The 16,976-nt window shown below is 46.3% G+C and overlaps 1 pseudogene across 1 annotated transcript in view; it reads right to left on the bottom strand.

The window, feature by feature from the left end:
• Positions 1–14,193, bottom strand: part of LOC147737512 (uncharacterized) — a 90,513-nt pseudogene extending 76,320 nt beyond the window's left edge. The window contains exon 1 of the transcript XR_015299268.1: positions 14,124–14,193. The product of XR_015299268.1 is annotated as an uncharacterized LOC147737512 (transcript). The remainder of the gene's footprint in view (positions 1–14,123) is intronic.
• Between the last annotated feature and the right edge of the window lie 2,783 nt (positions 14,194–16,976).

Raw genomic sequence — 16,976 nt, 5'->3', positions numbered from 1 at the left:
AGGATGAAGCTCTGATAGGAGCTGCTACAAGAAGAGCAGAGAAACAGGGCCACAGATCGCCACAGAGCGACAACTGCCCAGAAGCTGAAGAAAGAACTCCTGAAACAGCAAACCTCCTCCACCCTGGAAATTCTCCAGGGTAAGCAAATGATGGTAATGAAATGCAAACTGCAGCATTAAAGTCACACACTACAACATCATTCCCTTTAAACCAAAGGTAACAGCCTACAAGAAAAAACTAAACAAAAAGCATCACAACTAGAAAATGCATTTCCAAATGCTTCAAAAGAGAAACAGTTAATACAAATGAAACATATTAAACTTTATTGGTACCTGAGTGATGTGCTTACTTCTTGGCTTCACTCCATCTGCAGCAATAACGCTCTGAAAGGAGAAATTACTGCTGTGAGTCTCAGAGTCTTCAGTGTTACTGGTCTCAGTCACGAAGACTGTGGCGTCAGACGATAACTTTCTCTTATTTGGCTTTATAGTTCCACCAGCCACACCACCGCTTTTAGCAGACACGCTACTGTCAGCAGCATCATAACTTCAGGCAGACCAGCAATGCGGATATCATCACTCACATTGGGTGAACAGACTCATCTCTGCTACATACATCCACTCTGTTCTCAAATTTGCTTGGGGCTGCCAAAATGCAAAGAGCTGCAATATATTTGCCACACTTTCCTGACTACCATGTTTTTAAAAGTTGTGACATTCTAGTGTGATTCTTGGTTCATCTGCAAGCTGAATTTCTTTAGAGCTTCTATTGCCACACAATACTCGTCCCATATTCCAATTTGTCCACAGGGTGTTTCAACCCTGGTAGGTTATCAACTGCCTGTTTTGCAGATAATTTCAGATAGTTTCTGTAAGAAACTGAATTATTATTTGCGGTAGACGAGGAACAATCCCAACCGTTGTCAGAGTGAACTTTCAAAGCCGTTCAATTAACCTAGGATCAACCCCCTGGTACCTAAGCACCGAACAGGCAGGCTTAACTTAAGGTAATATGTAAAACATTTATGCAGAAACCAAACAAGTAAAAGTCAAAATGCAAAACAATAAAAAACCCAAACCGAAATAGAAAAATAAAGTAAAATGTATTGCACAAAATGACACTAAAATGACAAAATCCATTAAGGGGAATTAGATATGAACTATAAAGCTGTAAGAATGACAAGGTGCCAATAGATGAGGGGCCCGGGCATGGATCAGTCTCTCTGGAGCTGACTGCCAAGTCAGGGGAATCCGGAGGCCACGGCCTGCAAGCACATGGTGCAGGAATTAGCCGCAGTGGTCCTAGAAGACATCTAGTGCTCCAGGCTAAGATAGGGCTGCTGGCCTACAGGGGGATTCACGGCAGGTTTGGGCGCAAATTGCTTAGAGTATTGAGAACAAGCAGCAGATGCCCAGCAGGACAATAGCAGACGGTTCAAGGCAGCAAGGCCCGAGACTGAAAGGGAGTGACAACTCTGATCTTCACCATCAAGCAACAGCGTAGTGGAGCTCAGCGGGAGGACAACCCGGTGACTGCCACCCACTGGGGCTGTGACCCCCACGACAAGGCAGGCCGGTCTGGTGATGTGGTAAGAGATATAGCAGCCATGTCCTCAGCGAGAAGCAAGAAGGATCAGAATCTAAAAAAAATGGTAACCAAGCTCCCGATGACCGGCAGCGGAGAAGGGAGGCTCTCCCCAACGACACAAATCAGCCAAGAGGTAGACACCTCTGAAGCCCCAGTTACCCACGCCTTGTTAGAGTCGCTATTCGGTGCATTACGAGGCGACTTGCAGACGCTTGCAGACGCTGAAAAGGGAAATAGCGGGGGAGATGAAGGAGATAACCAATGGAGGCCACACGTTCCCAAACAGCATAAACGTCCCGCCTTATGATAAGGCGGGACGTCGATGCCGTTGGGGATCGTGTGGCCTCCTTCGAGGATCAGGAGCAAGCCTGGGAAGAGGAGGTGGAGCATCTACAGCAAGAGATATACCGGCTCAAGGCTCAACATAGCGATCTCCAGGCACACACAGAAGACCTGGAGAATCGGTCTTGGCGAATCAACATCTGCGTTAAGGAAGTTCCACCTAAAGAAGAAGGGCCAGACATCACACAATACCTGCAGGGTCTCTTCAGGAGCATACTGGGCACCCCCACCGGATATTTTGGCTTACATTCCAGACTTTCAACTAAAAGAGTGTACACTACGTACTGCCAGGGATAAGCAACCACTAAGATATCAGGACCACTCTATAGCTTTGTACCAGGACCTGGCTCTAATACCCCTTCAAAAGTGTTGGGTGTTCCGAGGGGCAACCACGCGTCTTCAAAATCAAGGAATACCGTATTCTCTGGGTCACCCGTTCCGGCTGATTTTCATATGGCAGGGCAAACTCCTCCAGCTCAGATCCATGCAGGACACTTGCAAGGTGCTGGGCATCGAGAATCCAATCCAGGAGGAGATAGAGGGCCCACAAAATAAAACTCCTCGAGAAAGATGGCATAAGGTCTACGGGAGGCGTACAACAGAGTGAGCAACGAGACCGGACCCCAAGACCATGGCACAAGAAAGACAGGCAGTGCTGAAGACATTGTCGAAGGAGACATTCCCCCATGATGACACGTGAACGACTGAGGGACAGATAAGTGACATTTGCAAGGCTTGTTGGGTGGCGAAGAAGTCTGTGGGGAGCGTAGAGACACGGGGAGTGTAGAGACACGGGGAACAGGCCACACACATTCCCAACTATTCCGAATTCCAAGGACGCGCACGTATGAATGGCGGGCCCTGGACAATTTGAGGGTAATGGGTTTCTAAGTTTGGGTTAGGGACGTGAGGGTGGAGAACTGGTATGCAGGTTAAAGGAGTTGAAGAGAGGATCACAGGGCAATGGAGGCCGGGCAGGCGTTGGGAGCTCAGGGGTAAGAGGGATCACAGGGACCCAAATACAGGCAAAAGCTGGTGCACTCACTATGACACACTATTTCCCCGCCCACACTGAACATTCTCACTCTCAATGCGAGAGGCCTCAACAATCGCAATAAAAGGAGATCCATCCTTTCCTACCTGGATAACATGGAGGGAGATGTGTGCCTCCTCCAAAAGACACAGCTCCTCTCCAAAGATTGGCATAGAATGAGGTCACAACTCTTTCCCCAGCAGTTCTTTTCATCCACCCTGGATAAAAAGGCGGGTGGCTATTTTAGTAGCCAAACGTTTTAAGGGGACAGTGGGGGGAAAAGGGGGCCGAAATCAAAGAGGTTGATGGGAGCAGGGCCATCGATAGTGTAGGTGTTGGTATGAGTATTTTTGATGCCGAAATTGTGTTGCAAACCGCCAGAGTTACTGCTCCCGCAATCACCCTTCACCCGATATACGATCAATCCAGGGGCTGCCTCAATTGCCCATAGATAGGAAAGGGTCCCCCAACATCCCTATACCAATAACCATTTCAAATACCAAGGGATGGGTCTAATAGGTTAAACAGGCCCAGGGGCTCGAATCAGAACAGGTTGTCTAGTACCTCGTTCATTAATGTTCCTGCCGCCCCAAGTATGAATGGCTAATCAGGATGTCCGGAGTCTGCCGCCCGCTGCTTGCCCTTATGTGTTGGTACTGGCAGGAGTACCTACTTTAAAGAGGGATCAGCATGAGTCATGGGACCAGCTACGCGATAAATGTGCGGCCGGGCTATCAAGGCATAGAAGCTTCTATGTATCCGAAATAAAGGATATTAATATGGCAGGCAGGGTTGGGTGAGTCAGTGCATCTACAAAAAATATCGAAGGGTAATAATAATAATAAGAAGAAGAAATTTTTAAAGCTCCTGGTTACACTAAGGCCAGTGTGTCCCCGCTCTATGATACGGCTAGCAATAGTTAAGAGTACCAAGTATCTCTATCTCTATCCCCACAGAGGAGCCCACCCCCCTCTACCCTGAAGGGAAGAGGTATGTTTTCAGTTGTTTACGAAACACCAATTCTGAGGTCTCCGGCCGCAAGCTAGGTGGGAGTCTGTTCCAGTGTAAAGTATTATAATTAACTTTCGCAGACTTTCTTTGGTGAGACAACTACTAAGGGGTTGCGAATTCATAACACATAATAGCACTAACATAAGCGCACTTCCCCTTGGTTATTCCTACAAACCAAGTCATGCTTCTTTTACCAACAATTCCTCTTGAATTACTACCTCTATTAGGTTCCAGGCCTTATCTGGATTAGAGATCCAAGACTGACTATCAACTTTTGGGGAAAATACTGATCCTGATATTAGGTTACCTCATGCTCTGCCAGTAACTGAGTGTACTATTCCCACAACCCACTTTTCCCCCCTATGCAAACTAAGGCCCCAGCAAGTTCAGACCTCCTCATCTTAAGCTGGAATGTTGCAAGGTTGTACTCTAAACTGGTTAGTGGAAACATGAATCTTATTAACATCTGTTTAGAGGCCTTGTTGCACACCCAGAGGCTATCAGCGCCTTTACCAAACTCAGTGGATCCATTAAATCCGTGCTGTCTAAACCCATTTGTACAGTACTGCACGATCTAGATGGTTCAATCAGGAGTGCTCAATTGTCAACAGGAAGCTCCGCAAGGCCCTATCTCAAAGCCCTAGGTGTAATGATTTGGTCAAGTCCTTACGGTTGACATATAAGCAGGCTATTGCTAATAGGAAGGAACAGTTATTAGGTGAGCACTGGTATGCGCTCATTAATGTTGCCAGCTTAAGTAATGGGAATATATTTGGGACTACTATTAAAGAGTTATGATCAATGGGACAACCGTTCTCTCCCATCAACTGCAACACAATAAGCGCTACCTGGAAAAGTCACTTTTCCACTATTTACCAAGAGCCTGCTTTTGAATCCGACCCTTTTATTAACAGGGTGCCACCTGGAGTCTCATTATCAATAAACGAGGTTGAGGAGGCTATACGTCAGAGTGCGGGCAATAAAACTCCAGGCCCTGATGGGTTGTCCATCGATCTTATTAAATAAAAACCAGATTTTTGGGCCCCACTGTTTTTAATATTCTAACCAATGCCCCACTGCCTAAGACATGGTCTACTAGCACGATCGTTCCCATATTTAACAAGCATTTACAATGCAATGGTCTCAGCATCATTAAAGGTAGAGCTATTGGCATTGCTCATGACATTTTTTTTTCTTTAAATCATAAATAAATGGCATTGTCATTTACATTGCCAATAGCTTAATCGTTAAATAAATGGCATTGTCATTTACAATGGGCAACTGCAAGACTTTGTTTGTAATGTAAGCCATGCTTTTGCAGTACTGTTGAATTTCATTATCCTCGCCTTGCGCTATTTTTCAGCCGTATATATGGAAATCCTTATAATGAAAAAGTTACCACAATTAATTTAAAGTGATTAATATATGTAGTCAGTGGCATTGATCCAGCCCTTCTAGACCTTCTTTGGACATATATAAACAAATCAACTACAAAGGAGCTTGGCCATGTAGGGATTACTGAATTAAGCATACTGTAGCGCTTTAAAATCTGAGTTCAGTTTGATGAGGATCCAGAGCCCTACGGTCCCTCGACCTAAAAAGGACGTTTTCAAGGTTTTTTACATCCATTGCTCGCTTGTTTGTTTTTTGTGGTGAAGCTGTAAGCTATTGGTGTTAGGAACCCCCCGGCCTGGTCTTGAAGATGTGGTCATAGACTGGAGTCTGTAGCAATTCTTTGTAAATCCTTACATTTTGCACAGCAGTACGTGATCTACAACTGGTGTTAAAAATTTCAGAGACTCTTTGCTTTAAGCGGATGTGAAATGCAAACCTCTCACTAGGTAGTACCTGGGGCCTTGGTAAAGGGGTGCCAGAGAAGTGGATCTGGTGGTGTTTACATGTTAACTCAGCCACTTGGCCATTTCCTAGGCCAACACCGCCCCCTCTCACCTCCACACATCAGTAAATTTACTATTCTAACCAGAGCTTTTAAACTTTCATGGTCCATGCGTGAGGATCCCATTCAGTCTAGGTTTTTCCTTTGCATTCTGGAACTTGGAGTAATGTTACAGAGTGCAGAGAAAAACTCTAGATTGCTTTAGGTACTTCCCATGGGCAACGCAGGAGCTCTGTTGTAACTCCAACCCTAGACTATCTGTAGACCAAGCGCATGATTAGTTGAACTTCTAGGGAGAAATTTATGTGAGGTCAAGGCTTTGGCAGTCTGGTTTGGAAGATGTTTTCAGTGCATATTTTCACGTTCCGACGTGAGCATGATGATTTTTTTTTTTAAGGACAACCAGGACAGGGTAATATGGGTCCCACTAACATGTAGCAATATGGTAACCATTTCCTGCTTTTAGCTTTTTTGTAGAAGGCACTCACAGTGACCACTCAGTGAACGTTCACGAAAGCCTACAGAAACATAACAAAATAAAAGAAACATCATTTCGGCAGCAGCAAGCTTGTGCATTTTGCTACGTGTTGAGCCCTCGTGAACGAGGGAACGGGATTTGTGACACACCACACACTATGATGTAAAATAAATTAATGAAATGATTTTTGGGCGTGCCTGGATACTCTGTTGTTAGAGACCTGATCTAACATTCCACCACCGAGCACTGTCTCTCGCGCGCAGACCCAGATCAGCATTCAATCAGCGCGAAGGCTCGCGCCCCTTCCGCGCGATCTCCGTTTTGTAACCACTGCCGCCTTTGTTCCTCTGTGGCGGGGGGTGGGGGGGTAGGGGGATTTGGGGGGGGGGGGAGCTGGGATGCCTTTTTTTTTCTCTCCCAGCACAGGTGCAAAGATGACTTGCATAAATACAAACAGATAGCGCATGAGGGATTTGGAACAAATTCCCCTTCCATCTGTTAGCTGCAGACTGCGCTCTAAAGCTGGCTGACCACCCACCCGCTCATCCACACACCCACTCAATGACAATAAAAAAAATATGAAAAAAAGACGAGATTACTGCAGAATTGGAAAAACTGGCAGCTGTTAAAAGAATTGCTCATTAGTATAAATTGGAAAGCGCCGAGCAAAGCAGGAAGAGGCGACAAAGCGCGAGCCTGTGTTTTCAGATGAGCAATATTTCTGCAATATATGCCTGGCATGTAGTTGTTAAACATTTATTTTGGACATAAAATATGCTTATTTAGTTGTGTTACCAGGTGGCTTTATGTCACTGGGATCCAGTATGTTTCCAGACAGAGTCTTTCATTGGTCTACCAAATGCATTCTGTGACTTGTAGTCCTGGCACTCTTTCATTTAATTTGAGCCAAGCTGACTTTTCTTGTGCACTTGCCTTGTAAAACCCTATGCGCTACCTTCTAAGATAGATTTTATGACGGTTACTTGATGACTCAATGTCACTGGGAAATTTACCTCCTCAACCTTACCTTGCTGCAGAAAGTCGCGCCGGGCATAGTAAGAGACATTGGGAGCAGGCACCTAGCGCTGAACCTGGGCGGGAAACATACACGGACAGTTCACGGCTCCCCACAGCCCGTCTCGCTTCCCAGCAGCCCGGGCTCTCAGCCCTGGCGACCTCATCAGCAGGAGGGGGCGGGAAAAAGACACGGACAGCGGGAGGGGGGCCGGAAACATACACAGACAGTGGGGCAGAAGGCAGGGGGAAGAAGGCAAGAGGACAGCGAGGAACGGCTCACCTTCACTGCGAAGGAAACAAAATGGCGGCCTCAAACTTCCGAAATTTTTCGGATTCGGGGGCGTGTTTTGCTGTTTTGAGTGACAGACAATGTCACTGTCTAAAGAACAGCAAAACTTACGCCCCCAAATCCGAAAAAGACGGAGCTTCTTTGGAGGGACGGCTCTCTCCTCCAATGGCTGGCCTCCGTTTTGGAAGCCAGCCAATGGAGGAGAGAGAGGGCAGGGAGGCGGGTTCTAAAGCCCTACTAAGTAACATTAAATCTTCGGACCGGAAGCTGCGCTTTGCGCAGCTTATAGGTCCCTCGACCTAAAAAGGACGATCGCACACAACCTTGTTGCTGTAGACCGATCTCCCTCATAGATAACACCCTTAAAATTTTAGGCAGCGTTTTATACTCAAAACTTTTAACCTGGACAGAGGACAATCAGATTTTAGAACAATGCCAACTAGGTTTCAGGGGTAAAGTTTGCACAAACGAGCAAAGTCTTAATCTTAATTTGATCATAGGGAAGTACACTATTGCACAGCACTCGCTACTTTACTTAGCTTTTATGGACCAGTCCTCAGCTTTCGATTCTGTCAATAGGTCCCGTCTATGGTTCATCCTTTTAGAATATGGACTGGATGAGGCCCTTGTTCATTTTTTGGCCTATCTCCATACGGACCTGAAAGCGCGCGTCAGGATTGGTGGTGGGGAGAAGTTTCCAATTACATCAGTGCAGATAGAGGGGTCAGACACTTATAAGGTCCCAAAGGCGAGACCTACTGGCTATGTTATGTTATGTTATGTTAAAAAAAATTGTTACCGCGCACGGACACCAATTGGTTTCATGGAGCTCAAAGACAAGCGGAGATAGCAGAGCAGTAGGGTGTGGACAGAGGGATTAATCATAAGCTAACTGAAAAAGATAAGTTTTAAGAGATTTACGGAAAGTGATATAGTCAGGAGAGAGTCGGATTGAAAGAGGGAGGGAATTCCAGGTAAAAGGAGCAAGAAAGGAGAAACAAGAACGACCATGTTTTTTACGTTTGAACCTAGGGGTGATTAAGAGGTTGTGGGTAGAAGACCTAAGATGCCTCAAGGGGATGTGACGTTTAAGACTGAGGGAAGTGAAAGCAGGGGCAAGGGCAAAGGGAGACTTAAAGACAGTACAGCCCATTTTGAAAATACAGCGGGAAGCGACCGGAAGCCAATGCAATCTCTTCAACAGGGGCATGACATGTTGGTGCTTTGGCTGTTGGAAAACCAATCTGGCCGCCTGATTTTGTACCAGCTGGAGCCGATGGAGGTGGTAAGCAGGAATCCCCACATACAAGCAGTTGGCATAGTCAATGCGAGAGGTGACAAGGGCCATAATAACAAGTATAAGAGGCTCTATAGATAAGAACCTTCGGATTTTACAAATTCTACGTAGGTGGTAAAAGCAGGCCGAGGTAACGGTGTTGATTTGAGGTCTCATCGAAAGGTCACTAGAAATGATGACACCAAGGCTCCTCACTGACTTGACCGGGCAAGGTGGAGGGCCAAGAGCTTGGGGCCAAAAGCTGGAACTCCAAGGGTTTGAGGACCCTCCTGTTAAGACCAACTCTGTCTTGCTGTGGTTAAGCTTTAGCTGACTGAAATTCATCCACTCAGAGATGGTGAGCATGCCAATGCTTGTTTACCTGATGGGCATTGGCTGACCGTTACCTGGTTACTGAGGGCCTAGTGAGGTTGAGACATATTAGGGGGAGTTTTAGCCACATCAGATGATGCTGTGCACGCCCAAGCCTAGGTAGCAATGAGGCGCAGTCGGCAGTGCTGACTGTGAGTGTTTTCTTTCACTTTCAATTGACGGGGCTGCCCCCCTTTAGTCTGGTGAAAGCCAAAAACAGAATTCAAGTCGATCTTCTCATCACACAGACTTTTCAGGCGAAAAAATTGTCAATGTTTGCTGAGGCCCTTCAAAATAGTTACCCAGCTCCAAAAATGAGGGTCAATGAACATTCATTGCAAAGACAGTTTTGGTGAGATGCACACCTTTTTTGTTGTTCGCTTTTAGCTTTCTCCATATTCATTCATTTTCAACCTTTGTTCGGCGTGCAAGCTTGCTCCGCGCTCCGCCCAATTGCGCTGCAATTGTGAAGCCAAACTGAAGAGGAGCCAATTATGACCCCGTCAAGCTTCACAGCCGTGCCTTCAAATAAGTCCAATAAATCAAACTCATGTTATACTTCCGTTAATCCATATTTACTCCATTTGTATCAATCTTTTTATCCTTTGTTTTCTTCGATTTATTTTACTCATTTCATTTCTTTGTCAACGTCTTTTCACAACAACACAGGAGAAACGTGTTTCCACAGGTCACAATTTATTCAAGAACACTCAATGCATTTCGGGATTACCCTTCGTCAGGGGTTTATCTGGGGGAAAATATATACACAACTATCAATAAAATCCAACTTCTAAGTTTCTGTACATAAGCATCAAGCCAAGTGTAAAGCGTCATTTATCAGTGCTATCTACTACAACAGTCAACCAGTGTGCAACATTTCATTGCTCATTTTTCAAACTCCACAGCTCGGTCACAATACCCTCCTCAATTTAATACATCACATAGCTCCCTTTTTGATGTGGAAAACTAAACCGTTAATATAACTTACATGTTAGTGGATTGGCAATCGCATCCTTTGGGGAAACTTTAAAGTACATCAAGACCCCCAGTTTTCCGCTGAGCCCTCCATCTAATCTCTGTTCCAGTTTAAGCAATCGAAGAATTAAACCCCATACCCCGCTTACCGTGACTAGTGTTCGTTGGCTATTTAAAAGCATCATTATAATCCGCTTTACGCGTTTTATCAGAACTTTCCCGTACCATCTCACGGTCTATCTGCGGTTACCCCCGCACTCCTTTACAATCAGTGTCATGATTAGGGGTGTCCCTAGATAGAGGGCTTACAGAGTCGTATTGGTAAAGAGCCAGGCCTTCAAGGCCTTACGGAATGAGTTTCCAGAATCGAAATTGAAAGCGGAAGGGAGTTCAACAAATTGTCTGCAGCAAGCGAAAAGGACCTCCCCCATCTAGATTTTCTGAATCTAGGCACAGTCACCGAATTACTTTAAACTCAATTCTCCGACCCAAAGGAAGCCAAGGAAGGCTCTTGATGGTAGCCGCAACAGAGTGGAATTTAGGAAGGCCCATCACCAGCCTGGCAGCAGCATTCTGCACAAGTTGGAGTCGGTGTAGGAGACCCTTATTGATCCCTACATAAAGGACATTGCAGTAATCCCATCTGGACAACACAAGGGCCACCACTGCCTGTTTCCGCGTGGAGGGGGGAGAGAAATTGACATATCTTTCTGAGAGTTCTTATCATTCCGAAGCAGGTGGAGACTTCTATTTATTTGGGGGCCCAAGGAGAGGGAGGTATCAACTATGATGCCTTGATTTTCGGCACTGAGGCCAGGGTGAGGGCCAGATCCAAGCGTATCTGGCTTCCAGGCCCTGGACCAAATCTCCTGATGGTCTCCAAAAATTAAAATCTCAGTTTTATCCCCATTGAGTCTTAGATAGTTCTCTACCATCCATGCAGCTACCACCTGCATGCAGTTTTTAACATTTGCTACTGATGCTTCAACACTCTCCGTGATGCTAATCATGATTTGAGTGTCTTCAGCATAGGATAACACTTCTAGGCCAAAAGATCTTACAACCCTGGCAAGCGGGGCTACATAAAGGTTAAAAGGGTGGGATTCAATGAGGATCCCTGGGGAACTCCGCAGAAAAGCCATTTAGGAGCAGAAAGGAATTGACCCATCGTAACTCTTTGAGCCTGTTCCGTAATGAAAGAAGTAAGCAAATTAAGGGCGTAGCACTCGATCCATATTTCCCGGAGCCTCCCAACCAATCTAAGGGGAGAGATGGTCTCGAAGGCTGCCGTTAGGTACAGAAGGGTCAGTAAGGTGGTGTGACCTGCGTCGAGCTGTTGTCGAATGTTGTTAAAAACAACGGTTAACACCGTCTCGGTACTGTGCTCACTTCTGGCCCCATGTTGCGAGCCATCGAGCAACTGATGATCCTCCAGATAGGTGCTAAGATGGAGGTTCAGGTGTTTCCCCAAGATTTTAGCTGGGACGGGCAACAGGAAATTGAACTGTAGTTCTTTAGTTCCGCCGGATCCAGAGAGGGCTTCTTTAAGAGAGGTTTAACCACAGCCATTTTCCAGGCAGTCGGATACTGGCCAGAAGTAATAATGGCATTAAGAACTACGGTCAAAGGAGGAACAATAGCCTCCATTCCTAGATTCAGGATCTTCAGGGGACAGGGCTCCATAGGGGAGCCATATCTAATTCCCCTTACCTTCCGCTCCGTGTCTTCTTGAAGTATAGGGGGAAAGGCGCTCAAGCGGCAATCCTTTGGAGGAGCTACCAGAGAATCCAAAGGACGATCGACCTTTGACCCTACGACATTGAATATCTCCAGGGAGGTATATATGTCCTTGATTTTGTCAGTATAAAAGCATGCCCTTTTATCAATCACGTAGCTCCTGGGAGACCTCGGTGTTGGCAGAGGCCGAGGGGGCTAGGAGGGAATTAATCACAGTGAAGAGTTCCCTCTGGGATTTAATGGATTTCGTCATCTTGGAATAGTAGATAATCTTTTCCTCATTAATAGCTAGCCTATATTCCTTCAATCTGAGTTTATGCAGGTCCCTTTCGGCTGGGATAAGCTCACGGCGCCATATTTTTTCCTGCTGTCGGCATACCTGCCTAAGGTTTCTCAACCTTTCGGTGAACCAGGGCGCTGAAGGGCGTTTTCTGGCCACACAATGCTCCTTAAGAGGTGCAAGAGAATCCAGAGCCGCCAAGAGCCAGTTGGAAAAATCATCATAGATTGAGTTAACAACTAGGTGGGGGAGACAGAAATAACTGCTGAGCTTAATTAGAAGACCCTCCTTATTTATGCGGCTAAGGTTTCTCTTCATCTCCACCCTTTTCTTAAAATTGGGATCTGGGTGGGATTCTGCAATTTGCAGAAAAAATGGAATGGGATTATGATCAGACCAAGAGAGTGGGATGGGATCATTCACCTCCATCCTCGGATCGTTAGAGAAGATCCTGTCCAGAATGTGTCCCGTTGTATGAGAGGGGCTCCTCACCAGCTGAGGAAGGCCACAGGAGTCCATAGCTTCCAGGAAAACCTGTGTTTCAGAGCACAGAGTTTTCTCCAAATGGAAGTTAAAATCACCCAAAAGAGTGACATTGGATCTAGCCAAATAAGGCTCAATCCGATTGCTGAAGTCCTGATTAAACATTCCTCTGGGTCCGGGAGGCCGGTAACTGACCACTCCCACAAAACTATCAGTGGGTAGGATCTTTAAGGAGAAATATAGGGCCTGATAGGGATCTGAGGGAGTGGTGAGGGCCTCAGTGAAGCACGAGAAGGTGTCTTTATAAAATACTCCTAACCCCCCCTATCAAGTCTGGACAGAGCATACCCTGAGGGGATGGCCTCCACCAGCTCAGGCTCTGAGAAATCTCTAGCCCAGGTTTCATCAATAAATACCCAATCAAGCCAACGGGAGGAGACAAAATCATTAAATTCTGCTCTATGTTTAAGCAGAGATCAGGAGATACCCTGAAAGGGACTGTTTCATGGGTAAGGGTACGGCTGACACGTTTCCCCTTGGGTTTTTTAGCTACCCCCAATAGAATGACTGTCTTACAGTTAACACACTCATATGTAAAGTGTAAATGTAAATGTAAATGTAATTTGTACTTGTAAAGCGCACTAATACCCATGGGTGTCCTGGCGCTGTAACGCATACCACTATGGAACCCTTCCTGGCTTTTCCCCGTGAAATGTCCACTCCTGAGCACCCCCAAGGTGAAGCCAGGCATCCCAGCGCTGTTGGGGCCGTTGTGGTGATTATGCAAGCTATTGCCCAGAGTTGCAGAGTGGGACCCATGATTAGAATAGGCACCGAGGCGAGAATTATCAGGTCCGAGGAAATTGAGCCCAAGACCCGCCGAGGCGGGAATTGAACCCTGGTCCCGGGCCAGACCTCTACATCAGGGTCTGCTGCTCTAACCATTGAGCCACACTTCCCTACTAGCCCAATGCTCACAGTTGATCGACCTGCAGTGCACATCCTTCTATCCTTCTGTCCTTGAAGCTCCAAGAGCTGTCCTCTCGGGTAAACACGGGGCTTACGAGGGTCTACAATAAAAAGGACAGCATCCCTGGCACAAGGCGTAAACTTGGCACAGACGGACACAGACAGGCGTGCCTGCTGCGTGCGTACACTGCGAGTCCGGCCCGGCATTCAGATTAAATAGCTGGGCCAGTCAGGAATAACTAGAGCGCTGCCCATCGATCTGGGACAGGAAGTGGAGTAGAGCAGCAAGAGTGAAACACTCACTTCCCTCCATACAATTGGCGAGCCGTGGAAAAAGCCAGGGGAAAAGGAAATATAGAGTCATAGGAATCTTTACCTGACAATTATTTTTTTCGTTCCCCCAAGGGTGGCAGCCACGCTGCACTGCCTGTCATCCCAGAATAACTTGAAAGGAAGTAAAGAAATAATTTTGCATCAGACGACAATCACACTTTACCACATTTTACAAATAACCGTCCTGGATTTACAAAACAACCAAGCCCAGGGAGAACCAGAGTCTGACTTTAGCCTCCTTTAACAGCTATTGCTTTGAATGTTCCACAATTAACCGCTGTGTCCCGCATGCGGCTGTTAACTGTTCAAGTTTCACAGCAACAGCTTTGAAACAAAGGTTTCAGAGTACCGGAGGTGTTTCAACCCCCTCTGTCTCTGGGACACCGTTGTTTTATGGATTAACACATTCTACCCTCATGGGGCAAACAGTGTAACGGCCTTATAGTCAGCCGTCGCAGGCAAAACTGCCCATTAAAGGACCGCTCCCTTGGTAAAGGCCCTTGCCTTTGGAGCTACAACAAGCTTCAAAGCTATATTAAAAGTTTCAAATTATTACTGAAGGCATAAACATGGTTACTCAGTCAAAGAAATAATTATCATAATATTTGCAGGAGACTCACATAAAGGTAACCTCTAAAGTATATGAAAAGCCAGAATCAGAAATAACTCTAGCTGTAAAGTCAATAGACAGACCACACACAACAAATGTGTGCAAAGATATAAGAAAACATTTTTTTTATAATATCAAATAGCAAACTGACATAGAATCTGCTCAGTTAGGAATAAAGGAAAAGTTCTTAAGTTTTTAGACAGAAAGAACACATTATTGACATGGTTCACGATGAGGTAAAAATGACGGCAATCAATGAATGTTCATGAAAACATGGCACAACAAAATGTAATTTAATAAACCACACCTACACAATGAATAATTAATGGTGACTCCTCCCCAAAAAGCCACAAGTCATTTTACAAGGTAATTCCCTAACATAATAAATGGATCTTAATTACAATATACGTTTCTGGCCATTCATCATTGACCCAATTTGTACGGGAATATTTGCTGACAGCTTATTAGTTGTTTATTAGAAATGCCTACAACTTGGACTCCTTTCCCAAGAGGGGTGGGTCGTGAGCTCCCGTCAGTCTGACTGTGGAACGGGAGGCACATTTATTGATTAAAAGAGATGCCGGATTCCCATTTACTTCTTCTACAAAAGAGCCACTCTGGGTGACCTCTAGGACTGCACCAAGCATGTAATCCTTCTCCCGTCTCAGGCACCGTCATTGAGTCTGATTCATTCCAGTAGAAACTCCTAGTGTAGGAGGAAGTTGTGGAAAATCCTTATTAATCACTGAAGGATTTTGTTGAAATACTGAAATTGTTGAGAATTTGGCGTTCTATTCTGCACTGGGCTGTGGGACCATCGGGACTGAAGGCATGTTCCAATATATCTGCCTTTGATTTTGCATGCTCGGCAGAGAGACCGGTTGGGACCATTGACTGTGACATCCCATTCTGGCCATCTGATTCATGTTCCAGTTTCCCAGGTTCCTGAAAATATCGCAAGGACGGTGTCTTATTCTGCACAATATTAGTGTTTGAGGTATTTAAATTGCCACTGTCAGTAAAACCTACACCCTGAGCGGGGCCGGACTGGCCGTAACGGGCTTCGGGTATTTCCCCAAGAGGCTGGAAGAGTGGGGGCTGATTCTTCAGTGCTGGGAAACGTATTTGTTACTGGGGCCTGGTTTTGCTGTGGTGCTGCTATATCACCCCCAGCAACAAAAGAGGCAGGGGGCTGGTCCGTCAAAATTGTCAGGCCTGGTTTGGGTTCCCAGTCCGGCCCTGACCCAGAGGAACAACATTTCCTCCTTGCTCATACTGAACATCATTACTCTGCACACCAACGCCGTGCATATCCAAATTCACACCAGCAACAAACCCGGAATCAAAACGAGAATACAATCCGTGAGAAGCACTTACGTCACCCCTTTGGAACATTTTTGTCTGAGCTCTCATTATTTTTTCTTTGATATTTTTCTGCTTAGTAACAAAATTCTCACTACAGAACTTTGCGTAAAACAACATCTCTTCCGGAATGTAAGTCTGCGGCCCCTCACATTTTGCTGGATATGTGAACTAACCTCTGGATGCAACGCTAAAAGATGCGCCCTCTTTTACTGTAACTCTGCATTAATCTCTTGTATATATAATAAAATATTTTGAGGCGCTTCACTCTGTGGTTCTTCAATTGGCCAGTTTACAAGCAACTTACACTCATTCCACAAATCTCTTGGGAGAACAATTAACAAATTTAAACTCAGCTCTCGACCACCCCGCCTGGACGAACAGGCCTCATCTCCACTGCATCCCTCCTGGAGAGGCCCCACCTCCTTTGAACCACCCAAACACAGGACAGGCCTCACCTCCTCTACACCCTCTTGAACAGGCCTCTTCCCCTCTGCACCCCTAGACAGGCCTCACCTCCTCTACACCCCCCTGGACAGGCCTCACTCACCTCCTCTGAGCCCCCTGGACAGGCCTTGCTTCCTCTGCATCCCCCGACAGGTCTCGCCTCCTCTGCACCTACCTCCAAACAGGCCTCACCCCCTCTACATCCCATGGACCGTCCTCCCTCCTCTGCACCTGCTGGACAGGCCTCACCTTCTTTGTGCCTCCCCCTGGACAGGCTTCACCTCTTCTAACCTCCCCCCGGCAGGACAGGTCTCACCTCCTCTGCCCCTCCCCCCAGGTCTCACCTCCTTTGCCCATCACCCCCTCTCCACAGGTCTCACCTTCTCTGTACCACCCGGACAGGTCTCACCTAGGCTGCACCCCCCTGGACAGAACAGGCCTTACCTCCTCTGCACCCCTGGACCGGTCTCACCTCCT

The sequence above is a fragment of the Lissotriton vulgaris genome, chromosome 1_1, assembly GCF_964263255.1.
Source record: "Lissotriton vulgaris chromosome 1_1, aLisVul1.2, whole genome shotgun sequence".
NCBI classification, from domain to species: domain Eukaryota; kingdom Metazoa; phylum Chordata; class Amphibia; order Caudata; family Salamandridae; genus Lissotriton; species Lissotriton vulgaris.
The sequence above is the reverse complement of the archived record's forward strand: the minus strand, read 5'-3'. Positions and strand labels throughout refer to the sequence as shown.